This window comes from Hydra viridissima, unplaced genomic scaffold, assembly GCF_058129835.1.
Source record: "Hydra viridissima isolate aposymbiotic clone 2 unplaced genomic scaffold, HvirCarnegie_v1 scaffold_4, whole genome shotgun sequence".
In the NCBI taxonomy this organism is placed as follows: domain Eukaryota; kingdom Metazoa; phylum Cnidaria; class Hydrozoa; order Anthoathecata; family Hydridae; genus Hydra; species Hydra viridissima.
In genome coordinates, this window is record NW_028324303.1 from 11,299,217 (window position 1) to 11,313,168 (window position 13,952).

Consider the following 13,952-nt stretch of genomic DNA (forward strand, 5'->3'; position numbering starts at 1 on the left):
AGTTGAAAATATTATTTTAAAGATAGGTTTTTTTAAAATTTTTTTTAGAAAAATCAATTTTTCACAAATTTCCGTAAATTTCCTCAATCCTATTGATGAGGATCGTGAATGTTTTAAATTCAATCCAATGGATGAGGATCGTGAATGTTTTAAATTCCTCAAAAATGAGATTCATATTAAAACAAAATTCCAAAGGAAGACATTTACCATTTCATTCAAAGTATGTCTTGCAAAGAGTATTAGAGTACCCGGAGCTCCGACATTAAATTTGAGTCCAACAAGCTTTTCATTAGTTAAATGTAATAATTTGATACATCTACATTTTCTTGGTTCTCCATTCAAATGATAAAATACAATATTTTAAAGAAGTGGTTTTAAACAAAGACAAAATTTCGAAAATTTACTGGATTAACGTATAAAAATATAAGTAACAATGTATAAAGCATAAAATAATGAGTATACATAACGATGTTGAGTGCATATAACATAAAATATAGCATAACATTAAGTATATTTTTAATGATAATAGATGTCTTTTTTTATCTAGTACACTGATTTGATATTACACTGAATTGATATAACACTGAATTAACATTACACTGAATTACGATTATAGCATGATAAGAAAAAAGCTTCTTGTAAAAATTGGTAATTTGTCTTTAGATAAACTGGGAAGTAGGAAGAGATTGTTTTTGATTAAACGTCGTAGAAACTGCTGTTGTTCTTCACCTATAAGACAACTGCATTTCTGATGAGAGGTCCTATGCTCTGCACTTTCGTTTACTAATTCAAGGACCCCAGCCCCCATGGTTTGCATATTTGAAATCAGTTGCGAACATAAAAAAATAGTTGGTATGATTGAAATTAAAATTAGCATAAAAAATTTGTGACTTTGTTGCAACTTTGCAATATCAAAATATTACTAAATGGATATGGCAGTAGAAACACAACACAAAATCATTTCTAAACAAACTTTGTTATTAGCACAAATCATAAACTAATTTAGTTCATCACATCAATTGATTAATAAAGAGATTTTAACAATAAGCTAATTACGATCAAAGTAAAACTGATGTTAACCAACTGGTAGTGAACATGCAAGATGATGCTTTTTTGATAATTTTTCGATGCTGGCGAATCAAATGATTAACCTGTACCAAAATGCAGTATATAATGAAGTTCTAGTAGAAGTATGGCCATAGCAGCCGAGAGAAATTTCGGACCCCGGGGAAGTTCTCTTAAGGGGCCCTCATTATGATCAATTACATACCCAGGACCAAAAGAAGCGTGCTCTGGTCATTGAAAATGAAAAATAAAAGTTAATTAAATCTTTTAAAAGTCAAAACTATTTAAATATTTTAAAAATTACTTTAAAAATTGTTTTTGCACACGCGGGGCCCCGGGAACCTTCCCCGTCCACCCCCCCCCCTCTCGACGGGCATGAGTATGGCGTTTCATTATGGTACACAAAAATTTGGTTTAAAAAAGAAATTCCACCACTCTCCTTTATATATGGTATATATGGTATTGCAGATTGATCATTCTTCGTAGAGTACACCCAGCGCAGCTTATGATTAGGATTTGCTAAAATTATACAGTATGAAAAAAAATGAATTATTTAATTACAACTCAATTAATTTCATTGTTTTTTCATCTTTCTTTTAAATATGGTGAGCGTTTATTAGATTGTAAAATTAAATCAGTGGTATTGAAAAAATATTTAAGTTTTTTATTGCTAAAACTAAATAAAGTAGTAAAAAAAGTCAAAAAATTTTAATAGACTTTTCTCTAATTTGATTGCGCAACTAATTTCTCAGCTTGAAAAAGAGGCCAGTAAGGACAAAAATGTAAACAGGGGCCAATGCTATAAACATAAAAAAAGAAGTTTTTTCCGTAAAACACGAAGTTTTTACCGTAAAAAGCGAAGAAAAAAAAAGTCCATTGCTATAAACATTCAAAAAACTCAGTTTTTAAAATAAAAACTTCGCTATTAAATCCAATGCTATAAACGAACAAGGGAATCGCCTTTTCAGATAAAAAATGCGTTTTTTCGAAAAAAAACTTCAGATAGATTTTTGATCTCAATTTTAGATATTTTCTTCGTGATTTTTGGCGGTCATTGTTGGAACAACATTAGCGCTTCAAAATCATTGAACATTCTTTGTTTGTGTTTTTATGCAGATATTTTATAGATAAAGCTTAAAAGGATTTTGGTAACTTCATAATAAACTAATTACTTAAAATCTGCATTTATCCGATTATTCAGTTCCTTGTTGTGCTTCGTTAACAATGCATGCATGAATTTAAAATTCTATTCTTATTTATGAAGGTTTTCGATAGTAATTCTGGTTAAACAAATTTTTCATAGTGTTTGACTGAAGAAAAGTATAAATAGTCGATAAATATGCCATATAATACACAAATACACAACAAAAAAATATACAAATGCACAAAATAAAATGCTGTTTAAAGAACTTAAAATGTTTCTAGCAATAAAAATCAGAGAAAACAAAGAGGTTCTTCTTGGGAAGCTTAGTATGTTTTAATTAGCAAACTATTTAAATAAAAATATGTATTGCTACATTATATTTTATATATATGTATATATGTATATATATATATATATATATATATATATATACATATATATATTTACAAATGTTATAGTATAAGTATGTAATATATAGTATATATTAACATAATATAAGTATGTAATCAATCAATCATATTTCTAAATAAAGATTTTACATTCAAGTTTATATACAAATAGTTATAAACTAATGTAAAGTAAACTACTAACAGCAGGCTTAGACTGGGCCGCCGGGATACCGGGAGATTCCCGGTGGGCCGGTTGGCATAAAAATTGTATTATATTTTTAGTTAGGCTACATTATATTATCCAAATAAAATGTAAATTAAAGTTCAGACTGGTTTGAAAGAGAAAAGAATCAGAGCAAATCAACTACTTGAAAGTGCAAAAGATAAATTTCGTATCAATGTTCACAACATGGTAATGAATCAAGTAATCAGAAGTTTAAAATAGAGATTCTCAGAGCATGGTAGTCTATATGCTGATTTATCTTGTTTAGATCCAAGAAATTTTGCAAAAATTTTGAAAAAAATGCCTAGTAGCAGATTGCAGCATCTGAGTGGGTTGCTCAGAAAGTTTGATGCTAGTGTAACAAAAGGTCAGCTTTAAACGGAATTATCGGACTTTGCAAGGAAAGGGGAAAGTTTCGAAATAACTCTTGAAGATGAATATAACTTGATATTTGACACGGAAGTATCTCACTGTGTCTCGGACAACATGTAACAATGTAAATCCGAAGAATCTGAAACTGTCTTTACAATCCCAGAAGTGGAAAACAGTGACAGCCACAGAAATAAATGCAAATCTTGCAAAAAATGTATTTTTTGTTGTTATTTTGTCCTCCAGAAGTTTAACTTGCATAGTCTTGCGTATTCAAATTTGTTTCTGGCTTAAAAAGTTGTGCTGACATAATTCTCATCACAAGTTGCTTGCGAAAGGTCATTTTCGAAATTGAAACATATTTTGAACAGATTAAGAAATTTGATGAGCCAGTCAAGTTTACAGTCAATCATGCTGATGTCTTGTGAAAAAGACGTTCTTCCGAGAATTAATAACGATGCAATAATTGATGTCTTAGCATCGACTAGTCAAACGATGAAAAAGTTGCTATACTAGTTAATATTGAATAGCGATGGTGTCTACTATTTCTAGACTCCAACTAACAGCAGTGTTTTAGAAATATTTATTTTTATCAATATTTAGGCAGAGAAGATTAAATTTTTTTTTTTATACTTTAAATAATAATAAACAATAATTTTATGAAACGCTAATTATCACGTTGATGGGCTCAGTGACGCAACAGCATTTAAACTACTACTATAAGTTAATATAATGTTTTTTGACCCACTTTTTTTTAGTAATGATGAAAAGTTTACATTAAAATATATAATTTCTAAAAAAATCTCGCCTTAAAGCCTATTTTTATTGTGATAATTAAACTTTTTTAGCTTTTAGTTCAGTGACGCAACCTAATTTTTACAGATGTGTATGTGATAAAAAAACACTTGAATTATTTTTAAAGACTAAAGGTGTTTTCACTCAAGACATATATAATGTCAAAGATTCTTTCTAAACAAAAATATGGATATGTTTTGTTTAAAATATTGCAATAACTTGCCCTCAAATTTTACTCACTTTTTCGAATAATAAAAAGAAAAAACAGTTGCTAACATTCATCAAATTTATCTACTCGGTTCAAATATTTTCTACTCAAAATATATTTTAACAATAGTTTTAAGGTGTTTAAACTACAATTAAAGAAAAAAAATCTTTTGAAAAAAGAAATTTTTAAACACAAAATTTCCATCGTGGAAATAGCCATATGTGTATATATATATATATATATATATATATATATATATATATATATATATATATATATATATATATATATATATATAAAATTTATGCAACATACAATGAAGTGGGCTGCCTTGACCAATTTTACCGGGCCGGTTTTTCAAGCCAGTCCAACCCTGACTAACAGTGCTAATGATATATAACAAGGGTAATAATAATGGCAATTTAATCATTCTATTCAAAAACAGCAGAGATATTACAGTATATAAAATTAACAATGATAACATGATGTAATGTATAGTATATATATATATATATATATATATATATATATATATATATATATATATATATATATATATATATATATATATATATATATACTTCCAATAGTTTTATTAACTTAATACACTAACATTGAAAATAGCTTCTCCTACACTGCATAATACGATAAATTGTGTTGGTAAAGATTCCATGACAGTCTCTGAGAACATGAAAAAAAACATTTGTGCCAATAAAATGAAGAAATACCATTATTTGGAAAAGTACTGAAATGCTTTTATTTCGCTTAGTATAATGTTGCAAATCATCTTTAAGCCTAGTTTCTAAAAAATCTAAAACAGCTCTTGGGACTCGATACTGCTCTCGAAAAACGTTGTCAGAAACATCTTCGTTAAAAAAGCGACTATTAAACTAAAATGATATTGAAAAACAAAACCAAAAATTTAATTTCTGCGCATATTTAGTATGATTTCTGATTTTGTTCGATAAAAAATCATTAAAAATATATATATATATATATATATAGTAATTTTAAGTAATGTTTTAAACACCAACCTCTCGAGGCAATCGGTGGCAAAGCTCATTTTCTGCAACTTCGAAATCTAAGTTAAGCATCGGCGTTACCGCACCGGCGGTAAAAAAATTTCGGTAAAATGCGGTAAAATGCGGTAAAACGCGTAATACGCATTTTTACCGCAGTGCGGTAAAAATGCGTATTACGCACTTTTACCGTATGCGGTAAAAATGCGTATTACGCTTTTTTACGCTTTCTTGTAACAGAAGACGGTAAAATTGCGTAAAAATGCGTAAAATCGGTAAAAATGCGTAAAAATGCGTAAAATGCGTAAAAATGCGTAAAAACGGTAAAATTGCGTAAATACGGTAAAACTGCGTAAAAGCGGTAAAAATCGGTAATTTCGGTAAATTGTGATAAAAGTTTGTATAAGCGGTAATTATTATGGTAAAAAATTACTTTGTTTTTATCAAGTCAGATAGTTGTTAAATAATTAATTACCCTCTAAAATTAAATTAGTCTCCTATATAAGCTTGACAAAAGTCAAGAAAGACTAACAACCTCAAAGTTCTTCAGTGATCTGATTAGTATACCAAAATCACTACCGAATCAAACCATCTTCAAGAAACAATGTCTCTTTGGAATTATTTTACCAAGCTAGACAGAGAAGAGGATAACATCTCTGGCTCTGGCAGAAAATCAGGATTTGCTGAGTGCAATAAGTGCAAAAAAGTGATTAAGCTGTCTCAAGGTAGCACCAGTGGAGTTAAAGCTCATTTAAAGTAAGTGTTTTACTCTTACAATAATTTATTATATTTTAAACCACTGATCTCAAAATATAACTAGATAGCGTATTCTATTGTTGTTTTCGAAAAAATATTGAAGCAAAAATTGGCCTTCCAAGATGGCGGCGATCAGAGCTCTTAGCGGTGAACCGATGTACATCTAATAAGACTATTGCAATATGAAAGAAAATAATTAAACAGTTTTGAAAGAAAAACAAGACAATGAAACAAATTTTTAAAAAGTTTATAGAAATGAAATGATTTTAAAAAAATTAGACAATTAAAGAAATTGTTAATTTAAATGTTAAAGTTCAAAATATTCGATATAATTTTTTTATGTGCAATTTACGATTAAATTAATATTTATGTATAACTTATGTACCTTTTAGTTCTTAGTTACCCAATACAGTGTGCTAGAAGGTTGATAACACAACTGAATGGTAAGCGGCAGTGGTGTCTACCTACAATTTTGACAAATTTTATATTTTCAATAACGCAACATGCAGTTGTGCTACTAACCTTCTCAGGGCGTGTCTAGGGGATGTCTGCTACGTCGCTGGACATACCCAAAATATGTATCTTTATATATTTTTTCACAACTTCAATATTTTGAATAAATATGATGCGTCGGTAGATAAAAGCAAACAGAGCGAATAATTATAGCAAACTAAAGCAATAATTAAGCAAACTATACAAGGTTAATTGTTCGAACGGATGGTAAGAAGTTATTAATCCGGGATAACAGTTAGATTTACGATTTGGTATTTTATTATAGCGCTTTTCAAATCGAGAACGGTCTAAAGTTTATTAAAAAACGATTTATATATTAAACGGAGGTTGTTTTAATTTTTGACTTAAACAAATTAATAAAAAACTTGAATGGACATACCTTTTTTATTAAGTTATAAAGTACTTCATTTTTTAAATATTTTCTTTTGTTAATTTAAAAAAAATAAAAGTTATTATTTCTTAGAGAACAAATTCCGGACTTCCATTTCAATTACACCCTTAGTAAAGTTTTAGTCAAGTTCTTTTGATATTTATCATCAGGAGGAGAAGACAACAGTTAACAACAAGCATATATTAAAATATATCAATGGACATCCCCAATTGTTTTATACAAAGCTGTGTATCTTTTTAATTACTTGCATTTTGAACAATATAAAAAGAAAGTAAGGGTTTTAAACACTAAAAATTAAATTCGGACTTACGTTTGTACATATACTAAGCCGTCTTACCTCATATATGCGTTTCTCAATGAGGAAGGGGGGGGGGATGCTAAAATTTAACATTTTTGGGAAGGGGTTAAAATTGCGACTTATCCAAAAAAATTCCTGTACAGGCCCCTGCTTCTAGCACAAGCATTGGGTAGTTAAGAACTAAAAGGTACGTAAGTTATATTGCAAATACTAATTATTTTAAATTTGAGATTTCTGCACAAGTAAACAAATACTTTTTCTTCACTACTATTAAACAAACTAAATTGAAACAAACTAAAATTAAAACTCCTACTTAGTTTTACTGAGAATCTGTATTTTATCATATGTGCCCATAATTATGAAAGTGGTCTAAGTCAAAATTAAAAAAAAAATGAATTTATCACTTATTTCACACGAGATGATTTTTTTAAACTAAATATATTCAATGTAATTTTTACGATATCGTCAAAAATGAACCTTTAAAAAGTAGTTGTAATTACAACGTTATACGGAATTTTTAATTTATTCAAATGCGAATCATTAAATATCTCGAAATAAGAAATATGACTTAGACCACTTTCATAATTATGGGCTCATATTTATTCTAAAAAACGAAAAGCAGAAAGTTAACATACAACAAGCTATTGTAAGAATATGTTTTGTTAAATAAAAAAATATTTATACTTGAAGTTTATGTAATTATGTAATATTCCGTTATTTTTATGAAAAAGTCTTATGCTAAACAAAAAAATAGATTTTTATTTGAAACTTATCAATATTTGAGCTTAAGATATAAAATTTGATTATCATTAGTTTCTTAATTTTCATATAGCCGTTCGTTGTATCCGCCGCCTTCTTGAGAGGCCAAAACTGGCTTCGAAAAATTTTGCGTTTATATGAATAAACGAGCTGGCCCGGATAGCGATCCGGGCTAGTTTGTTTATTCATATAAACGCAAAATAAAATTAAGTTGAAATAAGGACAACGTCGAGATCTCGGTAAACGGGCTGGCTCGTTTGCCGAGCCAGCCCGCTTTCCATATAAAGAGGCCCTAACTCTAAATTTTTACCAGTCAACAAAAAAATCTATTAAAATGGCTGCCCACAGTTTAAAAACAGAACCTCTGATCACGTAGTATTAGTTTAAACTTTTATAGCATTTGTTTAATAAGACTGTACTTCAGGATAAAGTAACTACTTCACGCGTTGACAAATTACTAAACAAATCACACCAAGGTAAAGGAAATTAGTTGTCGGCACGAACAGATTTTCATCATTTTTTCAAGATAAATATTTGTAAATTTGGGAACTTTTTTCGTGTAAACAAAGTCTGTCAATGATAAAATAGATCTGTATGGATAATTTTAAAATGACTAAAAAAAGTATAGCGAAGTATAAAAAAGCTTAAATTAAATTTTTTATTAAGATCTGGTTTCATTCAACTCCTTGGTCCTTCATTCACCAGCCTTAATTTTGTGTATTTTTTTAGTATTTTTTCCGACATGTCGCCATTTTTTGCCTCGGCTACTTTATAAGCTCCATAATTTATATTCCTTAATGCATTATTTTTTTAGTAGGTGTATTTTCTTATAGACTTTTTTATAATTCATTTGATAAAGCATAACCTTTTAAAAAGTTATTCAAATTTATAATTATCTTGCAAAATGCGGTCAGATATTTCATGTTTTCGCTTTTCATATTTCATATATTATTTCAATTGTCATAATAAGCTCATAATAACCCATTTGTTTTTGTCAAATAAAAATTAGTTTATATATAGCTGGTAAATCATTTTATGTTAATATTAAATACTTAGTTATTCTTGCGGTTTGCCATAAATTGACTTTGCTAAATTCTTTAAAACTGTGACAAACTATTTTTTTCTTTATTGTATTTACATTCATTTTATGTATAAGTTATTTATCCTTTACTGTATATATTTCTATTGTTAAACATAAAAATAGAAAATTCTATAATATTCATAAACTGGATGTCTACAGCAATATAATAGATGGTGTAATTCCCTAGACATGAAACCATTGTGCTCTAGGTAGCTACAAAACAATTTGATTTTTGTATTATTTATTTTATCTCAAGTTATACATGTACTAAGGTAGTCAAGCAAATGATCTCAATTTCTTTTCATTGTCCGCGTTATTTCTTAAGGTATTAAAAATGTCTATCTATATAAAATTAAGCTTAAAACTTGGTTCTTTTGCTGTTATCTTTAATAAATGAGAGGAAGTTGAAATGACTGGTTAGACGAGTCCAAAAATTTTCGTTAAATCCGACAGACTTTAATATAATTTAATTTCTATTGCTTAAAACAAAAGATTTCTAACTATGCGCAACGAGCATGGTTCGCAAAAAAAACAATAGGTTGCACGTCCATTTCTTATATGTCCATGGTAAAATGCAACATGATAAAAAAAAAATTATTTAGAATTTTTAAAAAAACACTAATGTGTCTTGTGGTTCATGTATTTATTTTTTATGAACTATCTACTACTGAAACATTGTAATTCGCATCCTTTTAAACATATATAATTCCACTATTTTATTTCAGATCCTGCAATCCGCTATCTTTTTACCAGATGCAAAAAGTCGATAACGAAAATAAAGAGAAGAAATTTCAAGAAAAGAGGAATGCTCAGGCAGAGGCTGATAAGTCCAGTACCATAAGAAGATATTTTGGTCCTATTCATAAAAACAAAAGGCTTGATAACCTCCCACATGATGCATCATCAAGTCACCAAACAAAAATGGACGACTTTACTGAAACAATAAAGTGGCCTTCACAAAGTGCTCAACAGTTGGAATTTGATACCATCCTAACCCTTTCACTAGTTCTCTCTAACCTCCCGTTTCACGTTATTGAAACTGCTGGCTTCAAAATGCTGCTGAATTATCTTTGTCCACAAGCCAACCTAAAAAGTCCAACCACCTTATCCAAATTCAAGCTACCAATGATTTATCGCAATCTAAGACGTGATGTAAAAATGCAAATTGAGAGAGACATCCCGCATTGCGAAATGGCAGCTTTCACTACAGATGGATGGACTGCAAGAAATGGTGATCCCTTCGTCTCCCTTACATTGCATTACGTTACCAAAGACTTTGAACTCAAAAACTTATCTTTGGATTGCCAAAACTTTATTGGGAGACATACAGGGGTTTTGCTTGCACAAGGAATAGACCACATGATTTCTCAATTTCCTGGTCTTCAGAGGGAAGACCTTTACAAAGTGGGTGTTACTGATGCTGCAGCCAACATGAAGAAAGCAATCACGGAAAACAAAGAGATCAGTGATCATCTAACCTGTGCCGATCATCTGCTCAACACTTGTTTAACAAAGGCTGTAGAAAGATCAGAAGGAATCAATGGTATAATTAAGAAATGTAAAGGACTTGCTCAAAGGACCCACCAAAGTTCATTAGACTGGCAGGACATCAAGAAAGCGTGCGTGGAAGCAAATATAGAACCAGTAAAGATCATTCAGCCAATTGTAACAAGATTCTAACTTTATGATGCTTAAGTCAATCCTCAGATTGAAGGCTGGTTTACTGGTTGCTCTAGAAACTCTAAACAAACCAGATCTTCAAAGTTTGATTCCGGATGAGTTAGAGTTTATTAGTATTTACAACATTTTACCATTTCTGGCAGAATGTAAGCGATGCTCTGATTCCTGGTCTTCTGAAAATCTAGTGACTATGCATAAAGTTCAAAAAGACATATTAAATCTCCACTTGCTTTGCAAAAGAACCATAAATGACATTGAAGAGCGTGACCCTCAAGTTGCAGAGTGCCTACACAACTTCATGAAAGAATTTGAGAAGGGTTTACCTAATTATGGCGTTGGAGTCAAATACTATAATGTGGGTTCACTTCTGCACCCATATTATAGAGGATATACACTCAAAAATATTGCAAACAGTGAGGAAGGGAGGGAAGCCGCCATCAAGGAACTGGTTGACAATCACCCAACCACAATCCAGTTCTGCGAGTCATTGGTTGATGATCATACTTCGCTAGAAACATCAGATCTTGACGAAACAATGGATCCAGTAGACCTTGAGTTTTTGAAAGACAGGAGGCAGGTTTCAGCGCATCGCCCTGGGACTTCACAGCCTAGCCAATCAAAGCTCAAGCCACCCTTGATGCTTGAATTTGAAAAGTATCAGACTATGGCCTTACCTGAAAGGGATGTGGATGCTTTAGAATGGTGGAAGCAAAATAAAAATGAGTTACCTCTGCTAGCTGGTCTGGCTAGAAGTTACTTGGCTATACCTGTGACTTCTGCTTCATCAGAAAGAATGTTTTCAGTAGGAGGTAGGACAGTTACTGATTTTAGACATAATGTAAAACCAGAAAACACTAGCATGTTAGTTTTTGTGAGTCAAAATTACGCAAGGGTTCCTTCTAACCTCAACGATTGGGAAAAAACTTGCGAAGAAGAGCCGTATGAATTACCACATGTCACACCACCAACTAAGAAGACTCACCAACAGGGAAAATCACATAGTCAAACTGAAACTAAAAAAAGAGGTGCACTTGAAAAGGCTTCTCCAACTTTATCAGATACTCAAACTGGTCCTGAACCTAATAAGCAAAAACAGCTACAGTTAGATACTCAAGAGAGTCAAAGGACTCTAGCTCAACAAGAATGGTATGAAGTGAATCAAGGTAAAAACCAAACTCAAAGTGTCTCTTTGTTTATTCCAATGACACTCCAGCACAATCAAAGTAGAATCAAAAAAGCAAAATTAGGTAATATAATGAAGTCGAATTGGAAGGGGAACGAGAAAAAAAAGTACAGAGCATCTGAGCTTGCAAACATTTTATTAGAGACAGATGATGATATATCTGATGATTAATTTTTTATCAATAACTTGTTTGTTTAAAACTGTAAATGTAATATTTACTAATAGAAATACAAAAAGCAATTTAAAGTATCTTTTTTTAGTTTTTCGGTAATCAGCAAAAAAAGAGGTAAATCGTGATAAAAAGCGGTAAAAAGTGATAAAAACGGTAAAAAGTGATAAAAAGCGGTAAAAAGTGATAAATGCGGTAAAAAGTGATAAATGCGGTAAAATTGCGTATTACGCATTTTTACGCAAAATTACCGCGGTAATTACGCATTTTTACGCATTTTTACGCTTTTTACGCAGATTTACGCATTTTTACGCAAATTTACGCAAATTTACGCATTTTACGCAAATTTACGCATTTTTACGCATTTTACGCAAATTTACGCATTTTTACGCATTTTTACCGACGGTGCGGTAACGCCGATGCTTAATCTAAGTCTTCATCCGAAAAAATTAAATTCATGTTTCTACTTTAATTTTACACAGTTTTTTTAAACACCAAATACTAGAATTTAAAAATATTCATAAAAATAGAATAGACAGCACAGCATACTTAATGACTAATAAAATTCATTAAGTAGGCCTAATAAATAAAAGTTACAATAAAAATTACTATTATATTACTACTATATATTACGGATAAAAAAAGTTCGTGAATTTTAGTGACGTATATGTTTTATGCTTTATAGCAAAGGCCGAAAAAAATACAAACAGCGATAAATTCTTCGAGATTACGAACTTTTTTTCGTACGTGAAAAATTGCGTTTTTACGAAAGATTTTTTTTCTCGAAAAAAACTTCGAATTGTTTATATCATTGGCCCCAGATAAAAACTCTTTCTCGAAATTATAAAATTAAAAACATAATTTAGCTCCAAAAGATGTCTCATTCCAACTCAAGCATTTTCAGACCAAACGAAGTGAAAAAAGGTGGAAGAGGGATGTATTGCTGTATTCCACTGTGCGGAAGTTCGTTTTATAATAACAATATGGAAAAGACTAACATTGCTCTATTTTCTTTCCCAATTTAGAAAAAAAACTTGATGTTTACAGAGCTTGGTGTAGCGAAATATTTAAATATAAACGTAAAGGAGATGCTGATAAATTTGAAATAATGAAACACACGAAAGTGTGTGAATTTCACTTTAAACATGAGGAAATAAAAGTTAGTTCAGGATGCGGTAAAAAAAACTTTAAAATCAGGGAATGACGTTCCTAGCATTTTTTCATTCAAGACACCACAAGAAAAGTTACCTAGAAAATCTCCATGCAAAAAGTTGAAATATCCAGAGTTTACAACTAATATTGATACTGAAACTCATACAATAATCGATTCTACCAAAAACCTAGATTGTGAAAATGGTAAACTTTTATCATCCGAAAAAACAATCATAGAAAAAAAAAAAATAGAAGTATGTCATGAAAGTTGCAGAAGTTTGCTTGAAGAATATAAAACTTTAAAAATAATAAACGACCAGCTAAAAAATAATATTTTTAGCTACCAAAATTTTGAAAAAGAAAAAATAGGTTGCCGCTATTTGTTTACATTTTTGTCCTTACTGACCTCTTTTTCAAGCTGAAAAATTAGTTGCGCAATCGAATTAGAGAAATGTCTATTAATATATAAATCTCTTCAGAAATATAGCACAGTTAAAAGAACTGTACATAAAATGACTTCTTCCTGAGCACCATCTTTATAAAAGTTAGAACCGATTACAAAATCGCAATTTTTTTGTTAGACTTGAAGATTGTCGGGCCCTTCATAATGCGTTTAATGTTTCAAAGAATCTATTCAAACGAAAATATTAAAAAGTTTAATTTTTAAATTTACTTCTTTACCTTTGAAATCTCAATTAACCACTACTAAATTTACCTTTAATTTTTACCTATTATTATTGGAATTAATAATTTACTAA